General features: G+C 38.5%; 1 protein-coding gene across 8 annotated transcripts in view; it reads right to left on the reverse strand.

Annotated features, from left to right (window-relative positions):
* SIPA1L1 (signal induced proliferation associated 1 like 1) overlaps positions 1–26833 on the reverse strand; it is a 177117-nt gene that overhangs the window by 82996 nt on the left and 67288 nt on the right. The gene's annotated exons all lie outside the window — the stretch shown is intronic.

Genomic DNA, 26833 nt, shown 5'->3' on the forward strand with positions numbered 1-26833 from the left:
TGATTGTCAAATGACGTATAGAGGATTCTTTGATGGGCTCGTAGGGTCCAGATGTTAAAGACTGTAAAACCAAGTTAAGGTCCCAATTCGGAAATCTATGTACCACAGGTGGTCTTAAATTTACTGCACCATGCAAAAATGATCTGATTCTTTCATCATGCGTTAGAGGTTGATTCTTATCCGTAGATAGCACTGTGGCTAACGCTGCTACCTGGCGTCTCAGAGTTGCTGGAGCCAATCCTTTATCGAAACCTAACTGTAGGAATCTAAGAATGTCTTGAATAGACGCAGACGTGGGATCTGTATGGTTTTCTAAACACCAAAGAGCAAACTTTCTCCAGGTCGCGTTGTAAATGCGAATTGTGGCTGGCCATCTGGCTGCTTGAATAGTTGCAATAACATCATTCGGTAAATGGTCCTTCATGAGACGAATCCGTTCAAGCGCCAGACGGTCAACCGCAACCATTCTGGGTTTGGATGAAATACTGCTCCTTGACTTAGAGAAGTACCGTCTAGTGGTAACTTCCATGGTGGTTCTGTCGATCGATCCCTCAGGTCTGCAAACCACTCCCGACGCGGCCAGTATGGTGCTACCAAGACAATGTCCGCCTTTTCTTCCATCATTTTTCTGATTACATGAGGAATAATTGGAATGGGGGGAAAGGCATAGAGGAGCCCTCGAGGCCAAGGGGACCTCAACGCATCCTGAGCCTCTGCCCCCGGAGTCTGAAATCGGGAAAAGAATCTCGGGAGTTGCTTGTTCTTTGCTGTGGCAAATAAATCCACTATCGGGGTTCCGAACCTGTTGACAATCTGACTGAAAAGGTTTGGATGTAATTTCCATTCCCCTTGATCTATTATTCCTCTGCTCAACCAATCCGCTTGCTGATTTAGTGAGCCTGAAATGTGTTCTGCTCTTATCGATAGTACATTCCTTTCTGCCCACGCCATTAATCTTTCTGTCTCTACCATGAGGACTTTGGACCTTGTTCCTCCCTGTCTGTTTAGATGGGCCTTTGTAGCCATATTGTCTGTGAGAATTAAGACATGTTTCTGCTCTATCTGTCTTTTGAAGTGGCAAAGTGCCAATCTGACTGCTCTCAGTTCTAACCAATTTATGCTCTGTTTCTTCTCTATCTGAGACCAAGTTCCCTGAGCTAATTGTGACTCCAGATGAGCTCCCCATCCTAAGAGACTCGCATCTGTGGTCAGAGTTATCCTGGTAGGTTCCAGAAACAGAGTCCCTTTGGACAGAGCTGGGGAAAGCCACCACTTCAGTGAAAGCCTCACTTGGGCAGGAACTGTGATCTTTGTCAATGAATCGGCCACGCCTTGCTTTTGAAATGGCAGCAGAAGCCACTGTAGTTGACGAGAATGTCTTCTGGCCCATGGCACAATATTGATACAAGAAATCAGTTTTCCCAAAAGTTGGGACAACGTTAGCAGTGACACAGTTCTGTGTGATAGTATCTGAGAAACCAAGTTTCTGATGCTGGTTTGACGTTCGGGTGACAGTGACACCAGACCTTGGCTTGAATCTATAACAGCTCCCAGATGTAACAACCTTGTTGTGGGCTCTAGATGACTCTTGTCCCAATTTATTGTAAGACCGTGTTCTTGAAACGATCTGATCACCAGTCTTCTGTCCAATTGTGCCTGGTCTATTGTGGAAGATAGTATCAAAATATCGTCTAAATAGCAGACAATTCTCACCGACTTTTCCCGAAGAGTTGCCGCCACTGTCGCCATCAACTTTGTGAATGTACGAGGAGCCGACAATAGGCCGAAAGGCATCGACCGGTACTGAAAATGTCGGTTCCCGTAAGCAAATCTGAGATATTGCCTGTGTGCCGGGTGGATCGGGACATGAAGATATGCCTCCTTCAGATCGATGGATTGCATCAAATCTTTTGAACGCACACATCCTAGAAGAGTCCTTAAAGAATGCATTTTGAAGCGTCGGTATCTCACATGGAGGTTCAATTGTTTTAGATTGAGAATGCCCCGCCATCCACCCAAGCTTTTGGGCACAAGAAATAAGATCGAATAAAATCCCTTGCCCATCTGGTGTTGTGGCACCGCTTCGATGGCTTCTATCTCCAGTAAATGCTGGATCTCTAAATTCATTAGATGTTGTTTCGACGGTAGAGATGGGATTGGACATTGAAGAAATTGAGAAGGGGGAGACGACATAAATTCCAGTTGAAGGCCGTCTGTCACAGTTCTTATAATCCAATTGTCCGTTGTTGACATTTCCCATTGGTGATAGAACTGTTGGATTTTGCCGCCAATGGGAAGATGTTTCAAGGAGTCATTTTCCACGACGGAAGGAACGATAACTGTTCCCTCTGAAAGGGCGTTTGAGCCCAGTCTGGTGCCTTCCCCTGTCACGAAAGGAAGACCGGTCTGTAAAATTGTTGTACTGTTGTGTAGCGGGGCGTGGAAAATATGACCCCCCTGACCCCTGCTCAGGCCGAAATGGCTGACGAGAGAATGGAGAAAATCTACGATCTGGGCGTCTGTAAGATGAAGGTAAGACTTTCTTTTTGTCTCTTCCTTCCACTAGAATAGAATCCAATGATTTTCCGAAGAGTGATCTCCCTTGATATGGTGATGTTGTTAAACGCCATTTTGATTTCATGTCTGCGCGCCATTGGCGCAACCACAAGAGACGGCGGGAGGTTACTGCAGATGCAAGCGCTCTAGAAGCAAATTTTGCAGCGTCTAATGACGCATCTGCAGAATATTCCGCAGCCGCAATCAATCTGGCCATATCCTGATGAAGACGGTTGTCCTGAGGTGGAACTCTGTCCTTCAGTTGTCTTAGCCACACTAGTGAAGCTCGATTAAAAAAGGACGCTGAAGTAGCTGCCCTAATAGCCCAGGCTGCTGCTTGGTGGGTTTTTTTAAAAGTTAATTCTGCTCGCCTATCTTCCTGCTTTAAACCTTCTCCCGCGTCTCCAACTAATATGGATGGTGAAATGAGACTGGCTACAGGTTCATCTACTGATGGTACTTGGAGTAGAGCATCAAATTCAGGCGATGCACAATAGAGCTTCTTGTCAAAATTATTAGGAGCTGACAGAGCTCCTGGTCGTTCCCATGGTTTTTGAACTACTTGAGCAAATAAATCAGGACATGGAACGAAGTCACAGTCAGTAGTCGGCATTGGAAAAATGTTACTATTGGACTCAGTTGTATTGCTAGCAAATGTAGACTGGTTTGAACCCTTTTCCATATTGGTAGCCACCTTCGCCTTGCGAAGTAGCGATTTAAACAAAGCAGGGTTAAATAGGCCTTGAAAGGCTGGTTTATCTGGAACCTCTCCTTCATCATCGGACAATTCAAAATCCTCCAGGTAATCTTCCCCTGGATCCGCTAACTCTGCAGGTCTGAAATCCTGAACTGAATGCTGATGGTTAACCTTGGATGCATTACTTTGTCCAGCGGATACAGCCACCGGATCCATATGTGCTACAGGAAAGCCTGAATGTTGTAACCCCGCCTGGAAAATTCTATTGAAAGTTTGAGCCAGAAAGGCCTGGAATTCCATGGACTGACCAGACAAGGAATTTTCTTCCATTCTAAGTCCAGCTGCAGTCGGTGTAAAAGTGGCCTCTGTGACCCTCTGGGGCACTCTAGTAATAAATGGAGCTGATTGAACATTATCTTGTGCTATAAAACAACCAGGATTTTGTGGTATAGCTTGACCCATGGTATCTGGAATTTCAGGTTTCTGAGAATGGGAACCAGAATCCAGAGTGTTGGTCTGTTGGACTGGGTCCAATTTAGACTGAATTACCATTAAATCATCTTCCCCACTTAGAATAACTGCTTGCGCCGAGCGCTTAGCTTTATCAAATTGCCTTTCCAGTGCATTATGCCTGCGCTGATCCTGTTTAGTCATCTTTAAAGTTCCATCTGACTGACAAAATTCTGGAGGAGGAACATGTACAGCAGCCTTGGTCTTAACTTTTTTTGACCTCAGTGGCTTAGGAGAGGGAGCCCTAGGAGGAGATGGACTATGATCAAAATCTGAGGATAATCCCTCCTCTGCCATAGCCTTTTGTCCCAAACCTTTCTTAAAATGAATAAACAAATAAAGGTAAATTAATACTTTCCTGTAATAGATGAAATGTAGTAAATCGTGAAAAAAGCCGGAGGTAGGACCCAGGCCAAACACTGGTGCAGTCCGTGTTTTCTTTTCCACCAGCCTCTATCCTTGACAGAGAGCGTGGTGGGACAAACGGCCAGCAACCGCTCCCATCTAGTGGCGGTTGGGCGCTGTAACGGCAGTTAAAATTGTAGGAGCTGTCAATCTTCGTCAGAAGATCGCTCCTCACGCCGTCCCAAATGCCAATAACAAAGCTTCCTTGTTTATTGCGCTCTGATCTCCGTTGTAGCAATCAGCTCCGTAAAAGGCAACCCCCTGCTGATAAGAGTTTGCCGGCAAGGCAGGAACTCAAAAGCCGCCAATTCCAGGTGGAAAGACAGAGAGGCTACTTGAGTGAGGGCGGTTCTGCCGGCGCGCCGGTTAACCAGCTCCTCGCTCGCGGCAACTGACAGTTGAGGCAAAGGTTCTGCCTTTCCTCAAGCGCTGACAATCTTTTAAAATGAACTGTGGCAGGCGCCCCAGCCGGGAAACGCCTGGCCGCTCTTAGCGCTGATGATAAGGAAACAATGTAGCCCTCTGCAAACTAAGTATCCACCTTCAAACTATCCAATTTTGACCTAGTTAAATCACTAAAAACCTAGAGAAAAAGGCACTCCAATCTGATCACTATCGACTGAGTGAAAAGACTGGACATGCGCAATTGGAGTAGGCGGGACAAAGCTGTGGAGGAAGATTTGATTGGCACCCAGTCGATCTAATGACGGTGAAAGAAACCCATATAGTGGAGTGGCGGAGCATCGAGGAGGAAAATGGAACTCCTACTCACAATGTTTACAAACAGTTTAGCAGGATACCATGGTTGATGGTTTCAAATGTCACTGAAAGATCTAAAAGGTGAAGAAGGAGGTGGGTCCCCTATTAACATCCTGTGAAGGCAATCAACCTGAGCAACAATGCCATTTCTGTCTCATGATCAGATTGCTGGAATCCAGATAATAAATTTCATCTAGGAACCTTTCTAATTGAATACAAAGTTTTCTACAAGCGAGAGATTGGAGACTGGATGAACATTGTCTAAAATGGCTGGGTCCAGAAAAGGCATTTCCAAGATGAAGTGTGCTTTTGCTTCTTTAAGGCAGGAGGCACTGCCCCTCCCTTAAAACAATTAATATTCTCCAAAATCTAGCCTCTCATGTCCTACCTGACAGCCAGAGAAGCTAGGAAAGGTGCACCTTAAGTACGCAAATGACAGAATTCAAATTATAGGAAATACTACTCACTTCCTGTCATTCTTCAGTTCCATACATTTGTCCATGTACTGATATCTACAAAAAAATATGGGAGGTGTCTGGAGCTTGCTAAATGTGTTCTTTTTAGGTGAAACTGCACTTTATCTTTATTGAACTACATTACAGAGAATAAGCAAAAAACTAAATGAACACAGGCTTTCATATGACTTCCCAAATATTTGGATATAGTCACTCCTTTCAAAATTGTCAACAAATTACTTTTTTTAATGTGACAGCAGGTGCACTTACTATTTGAGAAGTTCCTCAATTTGATTTAATGTATATTTTAATTAAAATTATTAACTTTAATTACAATATAAATTAATTTATTTATATTAAATTAATTAATTAAAAATAAATTAATTTATTTTTTGTCCTGGCCATCTTTATTTAGCCAAAATTAAGGATAACATTATCTCAGTCAGTATTCATAATCAAGGGCAATTTTCAGTCCTAATAAAACAATTGCATATTCTTCATTTTGCAGTACAACAAAATTATATATTTCTGTTTTCATTAAGGATTATGCTACTCTGCACAGATACTCCTATTTATAACAAGTCAATCTACAGTCCATGTTAAGAAAAGCTAAATTGTGTGATTATGCAAATAGCAATAGCACTTAGACTTATATACCGCTTTACAGTGCTTTATAGCCCTCTCTAAGCGGTTTACAGAGTTATTGCCCCCAACAATTTAGGTCCTCATTTTACCCACCTTGGAAGGATGGAAGGCTGAGTCAACCTTGAGCCTGGTGAGATTTGAAATGCCAAATTGCAGGCAGCTGGCAGGCAGCAGAAGTAGCCTGCAGTACTGCACTCTAACCACTGCGCCACCGTGGCTCATGAAACATATTTACTAATTTTGATAGTATATTCTAATAGTTGTAGCAAAAAATTAGGGAAAATATAGCCCTGACCATGAGAAATTTCTTTGACTTCAGAGATGAAATGCCACAGAATATTATGTCACTCTATTTAGCTGTAAAAGATAATGTATTTTGCATACCTATTTTCTGAATCACTATATTTTGTTAAAGTTTTTCATCAGAGAAACTTCTTAACACTTCTTTTCTTGAAGTATCACAAGACTATTTCATTGATCAGAATTCTAACTTAAGATATACCATCTGTCAAAGTGTACTTTTCTTTAGCAGAGAAACAGCCTCAAAATTCATGCATTTAGAAAAAAGAAACAAATGTTGTTATGGTAACTAAATACCTATCTATAAAAATACGGCATTCAAAATGAATGAAACAAATGTCAAAATAATTTTCAAAGAAAAGCAACTGCTATATTTTTATGACAACAATGGGGCAATGGTCAATGGCTATACTCCCAAGAGAACTATCATGAATGCCGGACAAATGATACCCTACCTGCTTTCCAGTAGATCCAGTAAATCTATGGAGTTATATCAGACTAAATTAGTATGCATGTACATACTAAGTTTCATTGTGTGTGTTGGCCACACAAAGCTCCAATGCACAAAGCATAGAGAAATAATGACCACCATCATGCTGCTGGAGGTGGGGGGGTGTCAGTATAATGTTCTAGTCCAGGGGTCTGCAACCTTAAATACTCAGAGCCATTTGGACCCGTTTCCCACAGAAAAGAAAACACTGGGAGCCACAAAACCTGGGTGGGGGTGGCCAACTCAATGTCACTCACTTCCACCAGTCACATGATCCCCCCTAGCCACGCCTACCCAGCCAGTCATTAGGGCAGAGAACCAGTTGTTAAAAAACACCGGGAACCACAAAATCCTTTTGACATCTCTCTCTCTCTCCCCTCACTCCCTGACTCCAGGACAATCTCCTTCTACCCTGGATAAAAAAGTTCTTCTTTTTTTTTTATAAATACTTTATTGAATTTTTCCAAAATAAAAAGATAATATACAATCTCTATCTTGATCAGAGGTACAGTGTTTATACAATTTGGTGAATCATACGTTAGATAAGTTCCATCCTTAGCTATACAATGTTCTACGCAATTAAGTCCAATTCAAGTGCATAGCAAGTCATATCCTACGGTCATACTTTTATTTTGTTCTTCAACCAGTTATACCAATTTCCCCATACTTCATCATATTTAGAATTCTCCTCATTTTTTAACTCGCTCGTCAATTTTGCCATTTCTGCGCACTCTAGAATTTTATTTATTAATATTTCTTCTGAGGGCGTAGATTTATTTTTCCAGAGTTTCGCAAAGGCTAATCTAGCCGCAGTTGTAATCTGAATTATAAATTGCGTTTTGTTATTGTTAAGGCCATCTTCAGTCATACCCAAGAGGAAAGATTCTGGAGCTAGGACTATCTCCTGTCCCAATATTTCAGAAAGCCAGAGTTGGATCTTTGACCAGAACTTTTTGGTCTCAGGACAGGTCCACCATAGATGATAGAAGGTGCCGACCGTTTTTCCACATTTCCAGCATGTGGCTGGGAGATTTGGGAATATTTTCGCTAACCTAGCCGGGGCTAGGTACCACCTGTGTAGCATTTTATAGTGGTTTTCTCTGAATGTTGCCGATTTCGTTATTTTGTAGTTCCTATTCCAAGCCATCTCCCAGTCGTTGAAATTAAGTCTATATCCCAAGTTTTTTTCCCAGATACTTAACTGATTTTTTGCTATGGTCTCTGCTCTGTCCTCATCTAATAGGAAATTGTAGATTTTCGATAGCATTTTCTTGTCTGTTCCCCAAATAATTTTATCAAAATATCCGTATTTCACTTCAATACCAAATTTATCTCTATCTTTTTGAAATCTAGAATTTATCTGGAGATAGTTCCACCAATCCAAGTTGAACCCCTGGTCCCTCAATACATCCAAAGGTTTGAGCTTCCCTTCTTCATCCAGAATCTCCTTATATGTGCCCAATTTATAATCATCTCTCCTGTTTGGGGCCGCTAAAGCTTCCATAATAGACAACCAGCTAGGTACCTTGGTGTAAATCTTCTGTCTAATTTCCTCCCACGTACGAATAAGTGTCTCCCTAATTTTGTGTTTATGAAAGTAAGTTTTCCTCCTGTTCTTTGTATCCCACAGGTGAGCATGCCATCCTTCAAGGAGATCGTGTCCTTCTAGTGTCAAAATTCTCCCATCTTGTAGCTTGATCCACTCCTTAATCCAGATTATTTTTGCCGCCTTTTGATATAATTCCCAATCGGGGAGCCCAAACCCTCCCAGATTTCTTTTCCCTTGAAGTGTCTTTAAAGAAATCCTCGATTTCTTGCCCTCCCACAGAAAGTTCCTAATATGTTTGTTCAAGTCCAAAAAGAATTTTTTATCTAATAGTATCGGAATGTTTTGGAATAGAAACAAAATTTTAGGTAAGATGTTCATTTTAATCACTGCAATTTTGCCAATCAGGGACAATTTGAGCCTTTTCCATCTATCAAGGTCTTGATAAATTTTCTGTAATAGGGGGATATAGTTATCGTCTTTTAATGAGGAGAATCTCGCGGTAATCCATATTCCCAAATATTTTATTTTCTTAACTGCCTGGAGGCCTAATAAATCTTCTAATTCTTTCTTTTGTAGATCTGTCATGTTTTTCACTATTATTTTAGTTTTGTTCTTATTACGTTTGAGGCCCGCCACTTCTCCATAATCCTGTATTTCCTGCATTAATTTTAGACCGGTTTCTAATGGATCTTCTATTATGAGGGCAACATCGTCCGCAAAAGCTTGGGTTTTGAATGTTTCCTTCCTAATCTTTAAACCTTTAATATCTTTATTAGCTCTAATCTTTCTAAGTAGCACCTCTAGCGCCAAGATATAAAGTAAGGGAGAAAGGGGGCATCCCTGCCTCACTCCTTTTTGGATCTGAAATACCTGGGTTCTGTCTCTGTTCACTAATATGTTTGCCCTCTGATTTTGGTAAATATTCTCTATCATCTTCCTAAAGTTGGTCCCGAATCCCATTAGGTCGATTTGATTTATCATAAAGGTCCAATTCAAGTTGTCGAATGCCTTTTGGGCATCGACAAACATTAAGGCCAGCTGTTTTTCAGGGTGTTGTTCATAATATTCTATGGTGTTTAAGACTATTCTCAAATTATCTCTAATCTGTCTCCCTGGGAGAAAACCGTTTTGATCTTTATGTATCCATCGATTTAAAATTTTTTTGAGCCTCTCCGCAATTATATTCATAAACAATTTGTAATCTGCATTCAGCAATGAGATGGGTCTATAATTTGATATCTGCTTCGGGTCGGCACCTTCTTTCAGTATGAGCGTCAAATACGCTTCCCTCCAAGAATCTGGAATTGTCATACCAGCAAGAGCATCATTTAGTATTTCTAACAATTCCTATTTCAGGACATCGTCGAATTTTTGATATAATTCCCCGGGGAGACCATCTGGGCCTGGGGTTTTGTTCTTCTTTATTTTAGATAGGGCAGTTTTTAGCTCCTCTATAGTGATCTTTTCATTTAACATTTCCTTTTCTTCTTCAGAGATTGGAGGTACTTTGGCTTCCAACAAATACTGTTCTACCTTGTTTAGCTCAATTCCTTCATTTTTGTATAAACATTCGTAAAATTTTCTTATGCTTTCTAATTTGTCTTCTTCCTTCGTCAGAAGGTTACCCTGAGGGTCTTCTAATACTAATATTTGGTTTTTTTCCTTCTCTTTTTTTAATTTATACGCCAGCCATCTCCCCGACTTGTTAGCGTTCTCAAAACAATAATGCTTGGATCTTTTTATTTTTTGTGCCACCTCCTCCTGGTCCAATAAATTCAATCTATGTCTCATCATCAACCACTGTTGTTTAATCGCCTCATCTCCCAGGCATTGCTGGAGTTCATCTTCAACTTGTAATAGCTTTTGGGTGAGCTCTTCTCTAATCTTTCTTTTTTCCTTATTTTTGAAGGCGGTATATGAGATGGCTACCCATCTCACATAAGCCTTCATGGTGTCCCACACAATTTCTTTGGCTGTCTCTCGATTCCCGTTTTCTATGAAGAAGCGTTTGACTTCTTCGTTCAATTTAAGTGTAAACTCTTTTTCATTTAACAAGTTAATCCTTAAACTCCATCTCTGTTGTATTTTCTTGGTGTCGTGGAGCCAACTAATTTCAAGGAGCTTGTGGTCTGCGCCCAAGTGGATAAAAAAGTTCTATGTATGTGTAAGGGTTAAAAATAAAAAAATTAATTTTTGGAAGCAAAAATTAAAAGCAAAAGAGGAACTAGAACACTGATTTTGGAAAGTTAAGCGGCTAGATCAGGGGTGTTCCATGTCGCGCTGGTCACATCCACCCCTGATTTAGCAAGGGGGGGAAGTCGTGATATGTCACGTGACAACAATGTGATGAAGCAAGTTTGACACCCCTGGGCTAGATGGACTAGAATAGAATATTTTCTGTGGATTGTTTTAAAATTTTGTAAAGAAAATATGAAGACTTTGAAAGAAATTGTAATAAATCCTCCCATGAAATCATCCTCCCATGATTGGAAAATAAATAGATGATAAGAAAAGATTTTGAAGGTTGGCTAAACAGAATAAGAGAGCTAAGGATTACCATTAAAGGAGAAGAGACCCATTACTACAATGGAACAATACTATTTGATTATAGAAGAAATTAAAGCAATCTGGGAACAATGTATTCATAAATTATGTACAAGAATGTCTGATATTATAATAGAACAGATAGAAAGACAATAGGTTTTATTAAACAAAACAGAGCCTAAGGCTGATTTGAATGTGGATTTGGGTTTTTTAAAAATGCCAGATTGTAAAAGTGATACGGAAAAATACCCTATGGATCTGAAAATAAATTTTAAAATGCTAGCATGTAAGAGTGATATGGAAAGAGATTTACAAATGAAACCAAGTGATGTCTTAATAATTAAAGGGGTTATACAATAATAATTCAGAAGAGTGTACTGGAAAATCTTATTTTAAATCTGCAAAAGGAATATGTTAAACTAATGAAGCTGTTCTAGGAGCAGACAAAAAGAAACCGATAAGAAATCAACTTGTGGGATATTACTTGACAAGATTAATGATCAAGAAAAGCAAACAGAAGGAATTTAAAGTGGACTCAGGGTTAATATATATGTTGTAGTTTCCGATAGCATTTTCTTTGAAGCAAGACTCAATGATGAGGCTTTAAAGATCTGTTTATAAGTGGGGAAGAGATTACTTTTGCTTTATTTCTTAGAGAAAATAATAAATTGGATTACAAATTAAATTTATTTAAGGTTAAAATATATATGTTACTCTTTTTGGTAGCTCTTAATAGACTTGCTGATTAGAGCTGAGTTTTTTATAATTTTATTATTCATAAGGGATGAGATATGGGGAAAAAATTTTACTGAAATACTAGAGAAGGTATTAAATTAGTGAAATTGTTTTTACAAGGAGAGGTCATCTTTTATATATCTTCCTTTTTATTTTTTTATTTACTTCTATCTCTTCCCACTTTTTTATTTTCTCTTTTTATAGTTTTCTTAATTTATATTAGATTTTTGTCTTTATGTATGTATATATACTCTAATAAAACTGTTATAAAAATACTAGCAGTGGATGGGGTTTCTTTTGTGTCTTGCATTACTGTTGTATTAAAATACCTTTATTTCTTTCTGGTTCCCTTCTGAATACAATTCAACAGTTTGTCCCACACTTTATCAGCAACATTTGTTGGAATCTTTGCACCAACAAAGATGCATTTAATAATTAAGAACTGTTCAGCTCTCTCCAAAGTGAGCTGAATATTTTTTAATTCTTAAATGCTTCTTTGAGAATTACACAAGTTTAAGCAAGCGCTCTGTCTCCTTACCACAACTTAGAAATTAAACTCAAAATGCTTTTTGCCAGGCTTTTAATGCCACTTTTTTTCTCTGCAGTGAAGAATGTAATTAGTGGTGTTCCCCAGTTTCTATCCTAGAACTGGTGCTTTTTAACATATTTATACATGATCATAAGATGGAATTGTGAATGACTTGCGAAGTAGCCAAAAATTTGCTGATCACCCTACATTTTTCACAGATAAAAATAATAAAGGACTGCAATGACCTCCAAAATTCTGCATATTAAGGGATGGGCATCAAAATGGAAGGTGTCATTCAATGTGAATAAATTAAAGTGATGCAAACTGGCAAAAATGTTCCTAAGTACTAATACAAAACAATGGGGTAGAACTAGCTGTATGTAATGAGGAAAAATAGTAATGATGAACAATTCAATTAAGATGCCAAAACAAGGTGCACTTACTGCACAAAATGAGTGCTTTAGGGATAATAAGAAACAATACTGAATGTAGAGGTATCAATATAATAATGCCCTTCTATCAATAAATGGTCCAATTGCATCTAGAATGTTACATGCACCTCAAAAAAAGTAAAGTGGAGCTAAAGAGGCTTAGAAGATGGCTCTTAATATAATGAAGAAGCAGTTTCCCTAAGAAGAAAAGTTGTGACATTTGAGGCTTTTTAGTGTAGAATGGAGGCAAAGGAAATGGGATATAATTGAAGTCTACAAAAGTAGGGATTGCAGGAGGAAGTGGAAGAAATGAAGCCATTTTTCCCTTCCCAAAGTACCAGAGGTCGCCCAATGAATCTGGAATTTGAAAGAATGAGGCCAGATAAAAGGACTTTTTTTACACAATGCATTATTCAACATTGGAATTTGCTACCACAAGATGCAGTACTGGTTATCTCGTTGTATGGACGAATTGTACTAAATGGGCTAGTAGTCCAATATAGGAGTGTGCTGCTTATGTTCTCATATTATGTTCTTAACAGAGAGAGGGAGGGAGGGAGGGAGAGTGATGCAGTCTACTCTGATGCAATCATAGACCTCTCATTACAAAATCTCAATTTTTATATATTTACTGGTAATTAAATTGTTTCTTATTTCATATTACTCTTATAGCAATAAAAATCATTGTCAACAATCCTGTTGCGATTTTAATATGTTTAAAAATTATTGTAACCAATAAATATAGGAACAGATTTCATATAAATAGAAAAGGTGAGGTTTTCATTTCTACCTTGGTAGGATGCAAACTTATTGATAAGAGTAAGTGATTGGAATCTAAGAAACAAAACATTAAGAGATATTGTTCTAAGTGGCCAGGATATTAATTCTGGTTTAGAATTATGATCAGAGAACAAGCTATATGCATTGCACAAATCTTAATGGAGTATCCTGAACCTGAAAGTGTGAAATTGTGATCTAACGAGTTAGCAAAGTAGATCAGAAGAAGGGGAGATATTTTGAATTATTTAATGATTGAGCAAGATATACAAATATATCCAGGGGTCCAAAATAATGCAGAAGGAAATGTAAATAGAATAAATTGAATTAAAACAGACAAACTGCAACACATCTATTGTGTTTCTAAAACTAGTTAGCGGTGTGCTATTCATTCTAGGCAAGAGAATATAACCTCTTACAAGGCACCACACTGGAGCCAAACAATGACTAAAGAACAGCATTTAAAAGCGAGCCTATCTAACAGCTAGCTCAATAATGTAATACTTAATTAACTGTACATATCTATAGACAACCACTTGGCAGTTATACAAGTCTTTGCCCAATGAAGATTTTGAACAAAGAAGGTTGCCTAACTCAAATTTTTGTAGTGTTCTTGAGTAATCATATTATCTGCAATAGAAAATCAAGCAAAACTGAAAAACAAGTTTTGTTTTCATTGAATACACTAATACAATTCAGATGAAATCCAATATACTGTTATAAATCTCCTCTAGAAGATCTCCAAATCCTCTAGAACAGATTCTGAAGGAACATTAGGGCAGAGGGCAGTAAGGGAAGACAATTTTTTCTTCCCTATTCTATTGAAGCGAATGTATTGCATACTATATTTAGTGCACATGTAAGTACAATATATATTGTCTTCATAAGAATGAAGTAGTTTGAAGGTCGCAAGAATAAAAGAACTTTAAGAGCAAACAATCTGCATTAATATTAAACTGATTTATAAATGATACTAAGACTCACTTGCTGAGAATAGAGACAACCTGTTCACAACAATAAGATTGGAGCTAATTTAAAATCTAATATCCAATATTTTAATTCAGTAAAATATATAATTTTAAAAACAAAACTCCTTCCATTTGATTTTCTAAGTACTAAAAATAATATAATTATTTTATTTGTAACATCCATATCCAGATTATATAACCCTCATGATGTTTATAATGCTCCATTCAATTTTAGCTATGCAGTAACCCTGTAAGGTAGACATGAGTGTGGATCTGCTTCTAGTTCACAATCCTAATCACTATACCACACATTTTATCACATGGCAGATACAATGACTTCAATAAAGAATACGCTTGCTTATGCCTGATGGGGCAGATGATCTGAACTTCAATAGTTGCATGTGACTATCTGATATCACGTAAGCTCTACTATTAGTAATCTTTGAAAGCCCTGAAAGACCAAGTTAGGGATAGACTGCCATTAACAAAAATATCTATGTGGTTGCTAAGAATTGAAAAGACTTTATGGAATATAATCAATCAATCAATTATAACAGAAAATGATGCAATGGTTGCTTTCAGATGACTGCATTTTCCTTCTTGCTCAATGATGGCTAACCTTTTCCAGATCAAGTGCCCAAAGCACACGTGCGTGCGCATGAATGCATGCGCGCACAAACCCCCAAATGCAATGTGCCCGCAGCCCCTGTACATGTGCCCTGCCCTAGCGCATTCACGTGCAACTCCCCGTTGTATCCCAGCCCAGTGCATGCACACGCACCCCCCTCATGTGCCCTGCTTCTCTGCATGGCCCCCCCATATGCCCACACCCCTGTGCATGCATGCCAGAGACCTGAAGACCAGCTGGCTGGCGGGAGGCACGCGTGCATACACAGCAGAGCTGAACTGGGGCAACGGCTCGCGTTCTCATAGAGAAGGTGCTGTGTGCCACCTCTGGCATGCATGTCACAGGTTAGCCATCACAGTTCTAGCTCTTCCTCCTTCCAAGTGCTTTACTACAAAAATAGCCATGTACAGGTTTAAGCTTACAATATATGCAGAACATTCCAATACAATTTGCTATGGGACCTTCTGATCAATAAAACTTTGCAGAAACCATGAAGTTAGACTGGCCATTACCTCTTAGAGCAACAGCCTATATGTATATGATGATAGTACTTCCCTTACAGGTTAAGTATTATCATGATAACTACACTGATGAATCACTCTAAATCAGAGGTCTTCAACTTGGCTTTAAGACTTGTGGACTTCAACTCCCAGAATTCTCCAGCCAGAATAGCTTGAAGACCTCTGCTCTAGTTTGAAGACCTCTGCTCTAGTTTGAAGACTTCTTCTCTAAATATTTGGAATGAGGTATATGTTTATTTGTATTTAAGCATTACTTTTATATAAAACACATTTATAAAATTATATGCAACAGTATAAAACACTGTACAAGAATAAAGTTGAGTTGACTCTGAAGTAATGTGAAAAGCCTCTATGATAAAGAGAAAAATGAAGCTGTAGTTGCTGTGTCAGCAACTCAGTCATATTGCTTGATGCTATACAATATCCTTTGTGTTGAAAGAAATAAGACAGTATTTCATTTGGTGTAGCATCTCAGTTACCCAGACAGAATAACTGAAGAAATTCAATTAAATCTCAAAGAAATCTATGGTTAATAGCTCTGCAACAAACAATGATTTTTAATCATGGTATGGAAACAAATCTTGCCTTGTGATTATATATTCTTCAGTCTGATTAAATTTGTTAAACTACAATTCAGTAGAGACTGGAAATTTTCAGATTTATCTGACATACATTGAGAAAAAATAATTTTAAGACATAGTATGAAGTTTGTTATGTCAAGATGCAAATGTTAAAATGAACCACTGTTTTCAGTAGATTTTTGGCCTTTCTCAAAATACAGTATGTGTGATAAAATTATGTACAATCTTGAAAAACAGAATTATGGCATTGTTTTACAATGAATGATCTACAGATCAAAATGAAAGGAGTCAACCAAATTTTAAACGATTTGCACCTGCAGCTTTCCCAATCTTGTTCTCTGGAATAAACAAATAGTATTATTTATCTCTCTTGCAGTCATTTATATGGACATGAGGTAAAGGAACAAAGGAGAAGCTCGTAAGCTGAACCCTGTCATTACTATTTTATTTATTTTAAACTAGTGGGGTTTATACATTCTATTTCAGGCACCTTTATAATATTTAAAATAAGTCCGCTTGCATTTGTACAGCTGAGATTATAATGAAATATTATACATTTGGCTTTCTAAATCATTCTGAATACTTAATGGTTTTATATGTGACATGGATTTTAAAAAGCTATCACTTTTATTTTACTTTTCTTGTTTTGAGGGCTCAGGAATTAGCGATCATATACCAATTAAATGAAAGATGTGTCATATGTACATCTATCAGATGTCATTAATCTGGATATATTCCTAATCATGAATCAAGCCTTCAATATATGTTAAAAATGCAATACAAAACATAGAATAACAGCATTACTTCAGCCGGTTATTTTAACCCAAGATATGGTAACAATTTTATTTTGATTGGTTTATAAAACATTTCTTCTTTTCCTATTGGCTCGAGTCAAATATTTGTCCTACAATTGCACATCAAGATACATCAAGCTTACATGCAGCAATGCTTCCATTTCACATGACACATTAAATATCTGTACAGTAAATAATAAAATAAATATTTATGTGCAGCTGTTTTGTTTTGGGGTCTTTTCTAATAGCTGACAATAATTGCTACAGTTTTCTAAAAGTGTTAATATTTTGATACACAAGGGTAGGCTGCTACATAATTTATTATTAAATGTACCACTACCCTATTTGAAAATGTTATTGTTCTAGCAATTTTTACTACTTTTATAAAATTCAAACATTTAAAAAACATAATTGACATCTATACATTTTTAAAAGCATATATAATAAAGGAATCCACTCAAATACAGGTAGTTCTTGACTTACAACCACAATTGAGCCCAAAATTTCTGTTGTTAAATGAGACATTTGTTAAATGAGTTTTGTATCTCAGTTGTTTCATACCTCAGTTGTTAAGTGAATCACTGCCGTTGATAAGTCAGTAACCTGGCTGTTAAGTGAATCTAGTTTTCCCATTGATTTTGTTTGTCAGAAGGTCGCAAAAGGGGATCACATGACCCCGGGACACTGCAACCGTCATAAATATGAGTCCGTTGTCAAGCATCTGAATTTTGATCACATGATCACAGGGATGCTGCAAGGGTCGTAACTGTGATAAATGGTCATAAAATCACTTTTTCCAGTGCCCTTGTAACATTGAATGGTCATTAAATGAACTGTTGTAAGTCAAGGACTACCTGTAGACACATGGCATAGACCATGCAGATGCAGAACTTATTAATAAATGTGACACTAGTTAGAACATCCTATCAATCTTCTGTTCCCCCAGGAAAAATAATAAACTGCTCATTAGAAATGGGCAGAGAATGTTCTTCCCCATCCTGGAAGAGGAAAAAAAGGGGGTTTTCATTTTACAGAAATTTGCCCTTAATGTATTTGTTAAATTTGCTATTAATGTATTTGCTGTTTCTCATTAATACAGTTTCAAAGGCCTCACCTTTGAGTCAGCATTTTGTGTCTGTAGATAGAAAAATCCATATGAAATTATCTCTCTTAGGACTTATCAATGCCACACAATTAAATGTATATTATTGGTTTTTTGCCCAGAAGATTTCAATGCAGGTTTGGACAGGCAACTACGAAAATGTTCTTGTTCACATTTAAAACATGGTTGTATTAATAGATATTGGGCTTTTGTGCATTATTAAGCTTTTGTGAGCCTTTAATTTGGTACTCACAACAAAAATAGAAATAGAAATGGAAACAGTGCTATAGTTAAAACATATACTCTTGATCAAATACAAGGGTTCCTTCCAAGTAGAAAGACCCAGAAGTGAACAACAAAATAGCAGATGGGATAAGTACTAACAGGCTCGTGTAAATGATATTTTGCAGATTAATCAATCAATTGGAATGTACTGAAACCCAGATGGCTTTTAATCTACTAGAAATATCCATCAGTCAACTTAGTGCTATTTTAAAATGTAGAAGAGAAAATAAAAATGTCACAAGCCTCAGATCTAGGAGCAACTGAGAACCCTAAATTGACAAATATATTTTAAATATGTTGGGCTGCACTCCTCTGGTTTCCTTTTGATTTAATGCTCACTTCCATTTGTAATACAGATAGGTGTTTGTGTCAAAAACTAAATAAATCAATACTGCTCAAAGAGATACATATGAATTGTTTTGATTACAGGAAATGGTATCTAAACAAAACTAATGAACTAACATGAAATTAATATTCAATTTTCAAAATTACACTTATTCCAATAGCTTTACTTTTACACATGTACACACTACACACAAGAATAATTTCAGAAATAAATCTTTCAAAATGACAAGCATATTAGACTGGCTTTGGGTTTTCTTCTAACCACACAATAAGAAGCCAAAATAAATAGAATTCCTCTTTCATTCCCTCCATGCAACTCCATTTTTACAGTGGTACAACTAATGAAAATTCTACCTCTACCATTTCATCAAAGATAACGAAGCTTGAAACAGAGCACCAAAGATGATGAATTTTTTTTCTTGATTGGGGAAATTATTTGTTCATCTATCATCCATATTTTATGAAACTAATCCAGTGGTGAAACCTAAAATTTGTTACTACCGATTCTGTGGGCTTGGCTTGGTGGGGGGGGGGGGGGGTAATGTGACTGGGCATGGCCAATTATTTTTTTTTTTACTTTTAAAATCATTTTTTCTGCAACCTCTTCGGTGAAGAGGTTGCTTTCAAAAGGCTCTGAAGATCCCAGCTGAGTTGCCTGATTGGCAGAAGCTTTTTTTCTTTTAAATGCCTCTGACGATCAGGCAACTCAGCTTGGATCATCAGAGGCTTTTAAAAGAAAAAAAGGGTTTTTTTCTTTTAAATGCCTCTGATGATCCAAGCTGAGTTGCCTGATCAGCAGAGGCTTTTTTTTCTTTTAAAAGCCTTTGATGATCCCAGCTGAGCCGCACAATCATCAGAGGCTTTTTTTTTTTTTACTTTTAAAAGCATTTTTTTGGCCGAAGAGGTTGTAGAAAAAATGCTTTTAAAAGTAAAAAAAAAAAAAGCCTCTGATGATTGTGCAGCTCAGCTGGGCATGGGGGGGGGCAGGGATTTTTGCTACCGGTTCTCCAAACCACCCACCTCCATCGCTACCGGATTGGGCTATCCGGTCCGAACCGGGAGCATTTGACCCCTGAAATAATCATACTCAAAATGAGAACAAGAAGGAGGGGGATAAGCAAGGAAGAGGTCCAAATGATCTCTCTTTTTGACTATATTTCCAATAATAACTTTGCTTTGTTAGTAGCATGGGTTACTAGTTTGCTTCCAGGTGAAGTTTCCCTATAAACCAGGGGTCACCAACCTGTCAGACCTCAGGGACCACTAAATCCATAATTTTAAATCCCGCGGACCACTAATATGATCAGCCTAATGACCGGCTGGGTGGGCGTGGCTATGTGGTCATGTGACTGGGTGGGTGTGGTCAACTCAGTGTCACTCTTCTCGCCCCTCCCTTTCCAGCCTCTCCTCGCCTGCCCACCCAGGATCCTTAGGGCCCCAACAGGAAGCAGTTGCGGAGCTAAGCAGCCACCATGAGAAATAGTTGGCAAAACAGTTGGCTCAGTTCGAATTGGATCTGACTGAGAAGGAGGCTCAGCAGAAGCACCTCACTGAAGACTACGAGCATAGGCTTTCCAAGCAGAGGGAAGACCTGCGGGAGTGGAAGGCCAAGTACCAGCGCCTGGAGGCTCAGCGAGCTGAGATGGTCAGGCAGTTCCAGGCCATGATGCAGTCCCACTGGAACGAGGCCCTCCAGGTGTTTGCCATTAGCAGCACTTCCCTCCGGCCTTCGCCCAAAGCCCCACACCAGGAGGCTGAATCAGACCCCAAGTCAGAATTTCTGCTGCCCTCTGATCCACACAAAAGACCCTAAAGGGGGAGACTCTCTGCAGCAACACAAATGTTAATTGCACATATCCAGCCCAGGAGCCATAGATTGAGGACCCCTGATTTAGTGCAATATAAAAAATGCAAATAATTTTTCTGCAGACCACAAAAATTTTCTCACGGACCACCAGTTGGTGACTACTACTATAAACCATTTCATGGCATAGAGCTTGTCTACCTGAGGGGCTATCAGTCTTTTGTAATTTCTGCCATTTGGTAGCAATTAGATAGGGCTGACATGCTTGAGTCCCATTAATTAAACAGTGTCATCTAAATGGGCCCAGGAAATGAGTCTTCTTTGTTGCAGTGTTGGCTCTCTGGAATAAGCCTCCCAACTATTAATGACATAGTGGTCTGATTTTAAAAGCAAGGGCAAATTGTAATGCAAACTAAAATATAGTAAAAAGGAAATAAGAACAAGGAAGAAATAAAAGAGAAATATAGAGAACAGGTCTAACCATTTCTTATAGTAATACAAATACAAACTAGTACCGGTATATATTAGGAAAACCTGACATGCAATAGGAATGCAATCATTTTCACAAGGAAAAACTTCACTGTGTATGAAAAGAATGCAAGCTTTTTAATCATTTCATTGTACTGCTTCCAAGAATTCAAAGGGGAATGGAGGAGGGGGAGGAGCCAGAGAATAATTTTTTCAGAGAATTCAAATGAATGTATACAGTATTTTTTTTTCTTATTTGTTAAAAAGAATACAGGACTGATGTTCAGCATATATACAGAAAGAGATGTACACACAAGTATTCCCCCACTGACAAAGTCCCAAGCCAGTTAACTGGTAGCCAAGTAATAGAGACTGTTGCTTCCATTCCTACCAACAGTAGCTGGAGCTATTTATCCAGAACTGGCTTAAACCAATTCCTCACTTCCTAGCAGTTGGAAACTGGTTCCTAGAGTCAAATTATTCTTGATTTGATTTGGAGTAATTTACGTGTACGCTGGACCATATTATATTTAATATGAACAGATCCAAGCATAACTAAGGGTACATTTCTTTGGGGAAATCCAGAGATCTTGGGAAAAAACAACAATATTAGATTGCCACATCAGTATGAAGGATAAAATATAGTTAAACTTTGTAGAATATGTTTTACAGCATTTTGTTTTCCCTATGTTTTCCCTATATCTTAATTTATAAGGTGCAGAAATATAAAATAACTATTAGAGCCAGTTGGAAGTTAGCATTAAAACAAGCAGTACTTTGAACAAATACTGTTGCTAGCTCAGGCCACATCTGTAAGCAAGCCATTCAATCTCTGTAGGTATCCCATTAATAAAAATTTAATTTTTCAAAGATTTTATCTTTTCACCTCAGTTTCCTGACACACAACCCAACACTATTAACAAGCTCTTGGCAGAAAACATTTTGAAGAGCTATAACTCTCTCAGAAGAGGAAGTAGAGAAAATAACTACATAATCATCTGGATCATATAAATTGTACAGTACCAGGAAGTAGTTGAAGGTTATTTGTACTGATACCCACAGAAAAGTTCTTTGGCACCATTTTTCACTTTCATCAACATCTATTCCTTCAACTCCAAGCTTTCATGAGTCACTAACCAGATGTTTATCAATATACAAGTTTTGTGAAACCATTGTAAAAGATAAAATGCATTTATGCTTTTTTATAAAAAACATCTCATGCACAAATCCTTTGAAGCAACATGTTAGATGAAAACTAAAGCATTACTAGTATCCAATAACACTTAATTTATCCAGAACAATTCTTTCCAGATGATAAATCTTCCTACACTGGTGGGAAAGTTATTTTGACTTTTCTGTTTTAAAAGTTTGAATCATTCTTAGTTTTTATTAACAATAAATTAAATCACACAAAGTAATATACTTTCATATTTTTCTAGACCTTTTTTCCAATATTTCTCCATCTATAAATATCTGAATTTCTCTTCTTATCAGTATGATAAACTGATACTTTTTAAAACAGATTTTTTCCCCTCATATATATTGAATTTTGTTGTAGCTTTATAGTGTCCTAACATTCGTAACATAATTTTTGCAATTATGAGTCTAAAGCACTGGGAGAAATGTTATTTTCAGAAGATGTAACAAGTCTTCATTCTTCTCAAGGACAATGAAATTATATTTTGAGGTATCGAAATTTAAGTTTCATCTAAACTTTATACTGCAAAACAAAACACTGAACGGGATGGGATTTTAAAAACAATTCCAGAATGTTTAATTTTAGGTTTAGGTTTACGTTTAGGTTTATTAAATTTGTATACCGCCCTTCTCCCGAAGGACAGAAGGACAGAAGGGAATTTTGGGGAACAGCCAAAATTAAAATACATACAGTATAAAAATTAAAATAAATTAAAACGGAATTAAATTAGTTTGGCTTCCCCAAATTTTAAAACCCCTTACCCATAAAATAGCCCATTAAAATTTTAAGCCAGCCCAGCTTGCTGAAATAAGAAGGTCTTCAACGCTCGGCGGAAAGTACGGAGGTCCGGGATCAGTCGTATTCCTGGGGGTAGCTCGTTCCAGAGGGCAGGTGCCCCCACAGAGAAGGCTCTCCCCGTGGGGGTCGTCAGTCGACATTGCTTGACCAACGGCACCCTGAGGAGACCCTCTCTGTGGGAGCGGATTGGCCGGTGGGAGGTTATCGGTGGCAGAAGGTGGTCTCGTAAATACCCTGGCCCTAAGCCATGGAGCGCTTTAAAGATGAGAACCAATACTTTGAAGCACACCCAGAAGACCACCGGGAGCCAGTGCAGCTCGCACAGGAGAGGTGTTACATGGGAGCGCCATGTCGCCCTCATAATTACCCGCGCAGCTGCATTCTGGACCAGCTGGAGCCTCCAGGTACTCCTCAAGGGGAGCCCCATGTAGAGAGCATTGTAGTAGTCCAGGCGAGAGGTGACAAGGGTGTGCATAAGGAGTCCCGATCCAGAAAGGGACGCAACTGGTGTATCAGGAGAACCTGATAAAAAGCCCCCTTGGCCACGGCCGTCATATGCTCTTCTAAAGACAGCCATGCATCCAGGAGGATGCCCAAGTTACGAGCCCTCTCCGTGGGGGCCAATGACTTGCCCCCAATAGCCAGCGATGGCACCAGCTGGCTATATTGGGATGCCGGTAGCCACAGCCACTCGGTCTTGGAGGGGTTGAGTCGGAGCCTGTTCCTCCCCATCCAGACCCGCAAGGCCTCCAGGCACCGGGACATCACTTCAAGGGCATCGTTGGGGTGATCTGGGGTGGAGATGTACAGCTGAATGTCATCAGCGTACAGATGGCACCGCACCCCAAATCCACGGATGATCTCACCCAGCGGCTTCAATAAATGTTAACAGGAGAGGCAAGAGGACTGACCCTTGCGGCACCCCACAAACAAGGTGCCTCGAGGTCGACCTCTGCCCCCCAGCCAACACGGACTGCAACTGGTCAGAGAGATAGGAGGAGAACCACCGTAAGACGGTGTCTCCCACTCCCAACTCCTCCAGCCGGCGCAGCATGATACCAATGGTATCAAAAGCCGCTGAGAGATCTAATAGGACCAGAACAGAGGAACATCCCCTGTCCCGAGCCTTCCAGAGATCATCCACCAATGCGATCAATGCCGTTTCTGTGCTGTACCCAGGCCTGAAGCCGGACTGGAACGGATCCAGATAGACAGTTTCATCCAGGTACTGTGGGAGCTGTCGCGCAACCACACTTTCAACAACCTTCGCCACAAAGCGAAGGTTGGAGACAGGACGGTAATTTGCCAAAACAGCCAGATCCAGAGAGGGCTTCTTGAGGAGGGGCCTCACCACCACCTCTTTCAAGGCGGGAGGTAAGATACCCTCACTCAAAGAAGCGTTTATAATCCTCTGGAGCCAGCCTCGTGTAACCTCCCGGGTAGCCAGCACCAGCCAGGAGGGGCACGGGTCCAATAATCATGTGGTTGCGTTCAACCTCCCCAGCATCCTGTCCATGTCCTCGGGAGTCACAGGATCAAACTCCTCCCAGATAACATTCTCAAGACCCACCTGGGACACCTCGCCTGAACCCACCCAGTCAGAGTCCAGGCCGTCCCGAATTTGAGCGATTTTATCGTGCAGATAATGCGCAAAATCCTCAGCACGCCCTTATTTTATTTCCCAATTTTCCAATCTCAGCCATATTAAGCAGATACTGATATCTATTTGAAACTAAATGACAAGTTATCTCCTTTCTTATTTAAACTATATATCTTGGGGTGGGAGTTGGACAAACTCATTAATTATTTATTACATTCTGGTTTCATTTCTGTTATCAGTACTGACATAAAAAGTTTTATGCAGCAAATAATTTTATCAATTCAAACTAAGATCGATAACTTATACAGGACAGATCCAACCTAGAACTAAGGAGAAATTTTTTTGACAATAAGAACTACTAATTAGTGGAATGGCTAGCCTCCAGAAGTTGTGGGTGCTACATCACTGGAAGTTTTTTAAGAGCAGATTGGATAGCCATTTCTCTGGAATAGCATAGGGTCTCCTGCCTGAGCAGAGGGTTGGACTAGGAGACCTCCAAGGTCTCTTCCAACTTTGTTATTCTGTTAGGTCTCTTAAAATTTTTCGTATTTTCAGAGAACAGTTTTTAAAACGCTGCCGATTTTGGTCTGAAATTTAGCCACAGTAATCTTCTATCACATTTTTCATGCTTTGAAAAATGAAAAATGAAAAAAAAAAGAGATTCTTGCAATAGAATTCCCTAAACAGAATTAAAGTGAACTTTAATTTTCAGCCATTTCTCTTTTGCATTGGTTTTTTCAATCCCATCTCCTCTATTTAAATGAGTATTAAATTCGTATTTCCCCTTTCATTTCAGGAGCTCAAGGTGACAAAAATAGCCCACAGTTTATTTTCCCTACACTAACAGCCCTGTGAGATAGGTGCAACTAAGAGAGTGACATGTACAAATTACCCAGTGGGCATTCAGCCATGGCTAAAGGTCTCCTAAGTCTTAGTCCAATGCATTAACTACTAACTATTCTATGTGCAATTTGTTCAGGAAGCTGCACAGGGAGGAAAGAATCAATAAACAAGATGTTTTCTGCCACTACAATTCCTCTCTTGCACGAGCAGCTTTCCACAAATGGAAGGAACTTCTATTGAAGTTAGAGCCTGGTTCCAAGCCATCTTTTAACAAAAGTTATTGTTTATAATTCGGCAAATTTTGTAGCTATACTAAGCATAATTTAATTTCTTACTTTTTTTTGCATTTTAAGTTGCATTGTATTGAAAGATGTTTGCTGTAAGAGTAAACATTATTATATGTAAATAGATATTTATTTATACAATAGAAATGTATCTTGCTCTACAGATAGGTCTTTTAAATATGCTACGAAGAGTCTCCAGAACAAACTGCACGGTGTACAGGAGAGATAACTAAATCTGCAGGTTTTTTTATACAATTAATATTACAATCTATGACTAGTTTTATTAAAAAGCAATATAAAATAGACATACTAAATGAATCCCTTCCACAGTGAGATGGACAGCATACAAATTAAATAAATGTTACATGATAGATATGTGTTAATTAGTTAATGTTTCAATGTTAACATTTCCCTTACCTTTTTAACCTTATTTTCTAGTTGCTCAAATTCTGCTTATTTTGAATATTTAAACATTTTACATTTTTATGAACCCTTTTTATATGTTGCAAGTCACTGAACAAACTTAGCAATGCTATCTGAGATAATTAGGTCTTGATATGAAAGCAGTAGAAAAATATAAAGCTGCCTTAATAGAAGAAAATCCAACTTCGGACAAATCTCAGAAGAAGACAGTATTCAGAAGAAGACAATTTTTTAGCAAGACAGTACATAGTAATAGTAACATTCTAATAAAGATGAGAGAAGAATATTATTAATGAAACATTGTATATTTCCTATACTGTTTTGCTGTCACTATTTCAACTGAATTGTTAACTGAACTAGTCGGAATCCAATCCATTGTACTGCTTAGCCTAAAACAGTGGTTCTCAACCTGTGGTCCATGGACCACTGGGGGGCCGTGTTGCCACCACATAGGATCCATGAAGGCTTGAAAAAATGTTATGATTAAATATTGAGTTAAGTCTCGATTGTCTGAGGCCCTGGTCTGTGGCCACAAAAGGTATTTAAAGGGGGTCTATGGTGAAGAAAAGATTACGAACCATTGGAACACAGGATTAAGTGACCTCTCTTCCTGGCAACAATTCTAGAAGATTCCCAAATATGCTCCAGGATTCTGGGAGACATAGGAACAGAAGCTTAATAAACTGTGATTGCTTAATATTCAACTTAATGTACTTTATTTCATTTTCCATCTTTTGCCTTGTTCTATATATCATTTATTATACAATGTAAACATTGAAACAAGAGCTATCTTGTTTTCCTTTATAATG

This window comes from Pantherophis guttatus, chromosome 1, assembly GCF_059756535.1.
Source record: "Pantherophis guttatus breed Tessera chromosome 1, ASM5975653v1, whole genome shotgun sequence".
Classification (NCBI taxonomy): Eukaryota; Metazoa; Chordata; class Lepidosauria; order Squamata; family Colubridae; genus Pantherophis; species Pantherophis guttatus.